This window comes from Musca autumnalis, unplaced genomic scaffold (assembly GCF_047663935.1).
Source record: "Musca autumnalis isolate F117 unplaced genomic scaffold, ASM4766393v1 scaffold_68, whole genome shotgun sequence".
NCBI classification, from domain to species: domain Eukaryota; kingdom Metazoa; phylum Arthropoda; class Insecta; order Diptera; family Muscidae; genus Musca; species Musca autumnalis.
The window spans coordinates 101,980-105,756 of NW_027412288.1; positions in this window are offsets into that span (position 1 = coordinate 101,980).

A 3,777-nucleotide genomic window follows, 5' to 3' on the forward strand; every position below is an offset into this window, starting at 1 on the left:
GGAAACCTGAAATTTGGAATTAAGGTTACTGTTGTAGTGTAGGATTGTGATATGAGGGTAGTTTTGGAAATTCGTGCTTCTGTGTATGAAAAGTACTAAATGGTACTAAATTTGATACAATGGGGATTTGGGTGAACGGATAATAGCTGGAATCTCGATATTTGGAATTGAGATTACAGGTGGGGTGTAGGATTGAGGTAGTTTTGAAAATTCGTACTTATGGGTACGAAAAGTACTAAATGGTACAAAATTTAGTACAATTTGGATTTGAATGAACGGATAGAGCTGGAAACCTGAAATTTGGAATTAATATTACTGTTGAAGTGTAGGATTGAGATATGAGGGTAGTTTTGGAAATTAGTACTTATGTGTACGAAAAGTACTAAATAGTACTAAATTTGGTACAATAGGGATTTGGGTGAACGGATAGAGCTGGAATCCTGATATTTGGAATTGAGATTACTGTTGGAGTGTAGGATTGAAGAACTTTTGGAAATTCGTACTTATGTGTATGAAAAGTACTAAATGGTACTAAATTTGATACAATGGGGATTTGGGTGAACGGATAAAAGCTGGAATCTCGAAATTTGGAATTGAGATTACTGGTGGGGTGTAGGATTGAGGTAGTTTTGAAAATTCGTACTTATGGGTACGAAAAGTACTAAATGGTACTAAATTTAGTGCAATTTGGATTTGGGTGAACGTATGTATGTAGCTGGAAACCTGAAATTTGGAATTAAGATTACTGTGAAGTGTAGGACTGAGATATGAGGGTGGTTTTGGAAATTCGTACTTATGTGTTCGAAAAGTACTAAATTTGGTACAATAGGGATTCGAGTGAACGGACAGAGCTGGAATCCTGAAATTTGAAATTGAGATTATTGTTGGAGCATAGGATTGGGGAAATTTTGGAAATTCGTATTTATGTGTACGAATAGTACTAAATGGTACTAAATTTAGTACAATTTAGATTTGGGTGAAAGGAAAGAGCTGGAAACCTGAAATTTGGAATTAATATTACTGTTGAAGTGTAGGATTGAGATATGAGGGTGGTTTTGGAAATTAGTACTTATGTGTACGGAAAGTACTAAATGGAACTAAATTTTGTATAATGGGTATTTGGGTGAACGGATAGCTCTGGAATCTCGAAATTTGGAACTGAGATTACTGGTGGAGTTTAGTATTGTGGAAGTTTTGGAAATTCGTACATAGGGTACGAAAAATACTAAATAGCACTAAATTTGGTACAGTTTCGATTTGGGTGAACGGATAGAGTTTGATTCCTCAAATTTGGACTGAGGATCACTGATGAAGAGTAAGAAATATGCACCAAACGGTTTTTGGAAACTTGAGTGTACGAAAAGTACTAAATGGTACTAAATTTAGTACAATTTGGATTTGGGTGAACGTATAGAGCTGGATTCCTGAAATTTGGAATTGATATTACTGTTGGAGTGTAGGACTGGGGAAGTTTTGGAAATTCTTACCTATGTTAATGAGAAGTACTAAATTTGGGACAATGGGGATTTGGGTGAACGGATATAGTTGGAATCTCGAAATTTGGAATTGAGATTACTGGTGGGGTGTAGAATTGAGGTAGTTTTGAAAATTCGTACTTATGGGTACGAAAAGTACTAAATGATACTAAATTTAGTGCAATTTGGATTTGGGTGAACGTATGTATGTAGCTGGAAACCTGAAATTTGGAATTAAGATTACTGTGAAGTGTAGGACTGAGATATGAGGGTGGTTTTGGAAAGTCGTACTTATGTGTTCGAAAAGTACTAAATTTGGTACAATAGGGATTCGAGTGAACGGACAGAGCTGGAATCCTGAAATTTGAAATTGAGATTATTGTTGGAGCATAGGATTGGGGAAATTTTGGAAATTCGTATTTATGTGTACGAATAGTACTAAATGGTACTAAATTTATTACAATTTGGATTTGGGTGAACGGATAGAACTGGAATCCTGAATTTTAAGTATTTTAATTTTATTTATTTTAATTTAAAGTATGAATTTTAGTAAACGGAAAGAGTTAGAATTTGAAACCCGTTCGCGGTAGGCTATAGAGTAGAATTTGGATTTGGGTGACGGATAGTGTTTGAGTCCTGAAATTTGAAATATTGGAGTGTAGGACTGAGGTAGTAAGGGTACGAAAATTACTAAGTGGTACTACCTGTGATACAATTTGGAATCCTGGAATTCGGTCAGACTGCTGTTGGAGTATAAGATTGAGATGGAAGTAGTTTTTGAAATTCGTACTTATGGGTACGAAATGTACCAAATGGTGCAACTTGGATTTGAGTGCACGGATAGCGCTGGAATCCTGTTATTTGGAATTATGGTTACTGTTTAAGTGAATGATTAAGGTTGTTTTGGAAAATCGAATTGTACAGAATTTGGTACAATTTGTTTTTTTGTAAAGGGGTTTTTGGAAATTCGTCGTAGAAAGGTACGAAAAGTGCTAAAGTGTACTAAATATGGAATCCATTGTATTAGGCAAACGCGAAGAGCTAGAATTCTGAAATTTTGAACGAGTGGTCATTGGTGGAGAGTTAGGAAGATGTACCAAAGGGTATTTAGAAACTCGTCCTATAAGCGTACGAAAAGTACTAAAAGTTTCTAAATTTGGTACCAATTGCATATTTTTAATGGATAAAGTTAGAATCTTCAAATTTGGTATGGGAATCAAGGTTGGGGAATGGCGTTGAAATAAGGATATGGTTTTGGTTCGTTCGTTTTTATGATTACGAGCAGTAATAAATTTGGATTTGGGTGAACGGATAGAGATGGAATCCTAAAGTTTTGAATTAAGATTACTGTAGGGGTGTAGTATTGAGATAGTTTTGGAAATTCGTACCTTTGGGTACGAAAAGTACTAAATGGTACTAAATTTGGTACAATTTGGATTTGGATGAACGGAACTAAGATTACTGCCGGACAGTAGAATTGAGGTAGTTTGGAAATTCGTACTTATGGGTACGAAAACCACTAAATTTGGTACAATTTGAATTTTAGTAAACGGATAGTGTTGGAATTAAGATTACTGTAGGAGTGTAGTATTGAGGAAATTTTGAAAAGTCGTACGTATGGGTACGAGAAGTACTAAATATGGTGCAATATAGATTTGGGTGAACGTGTAGACCTGGAATCCTGAAAATTTGGGAATGAAATGGTACTAAATTTGATACAATTTGGATTCTGGTGAATTAATAGAGCTGGAATCCTGAAATTTGGAATTACGATTACAGTCGAAGAGTAGGATTCAGGTTGTTTTGAAAAAGCAAACTTATGGTACTAAATTTAATACAATTTGTATGTAGGTGAACGGATAGCGGCGGAATCCTGCAATTTGAAAGTATGATTATTGTAGCCCTGTTGCGTTGAGGAAGTTTTGAAAATTGGTACGAAAATTCTAAATTGTTCTAAATTTTGTACAATTTTAATTTGGTTTAAGGGATAGAGTTTGAATCCTGAAATTTGGAAGTAAGATTACTACTAAAGTGAAGGATTGAGGTAGTTTTGGAAAATCTTATGGATACGAAGAGTTTGACTTGATACTAAGTTTGGTACAATTTGGAATTGGACGAACGGATACAGCTGGAATCTTGAGATTTGGAAATACTGTAATTATTATGGAATTTACTGTAATTATTTTGTATTAATGTCAGTGTATGGATGAGATATATCGTCGAAATACGTACCATAAGTATACGAAAATTATTTAATGGTACTCAATTTGTTTTTGGGTGTAGGGACAGTGCTGGAATTTTT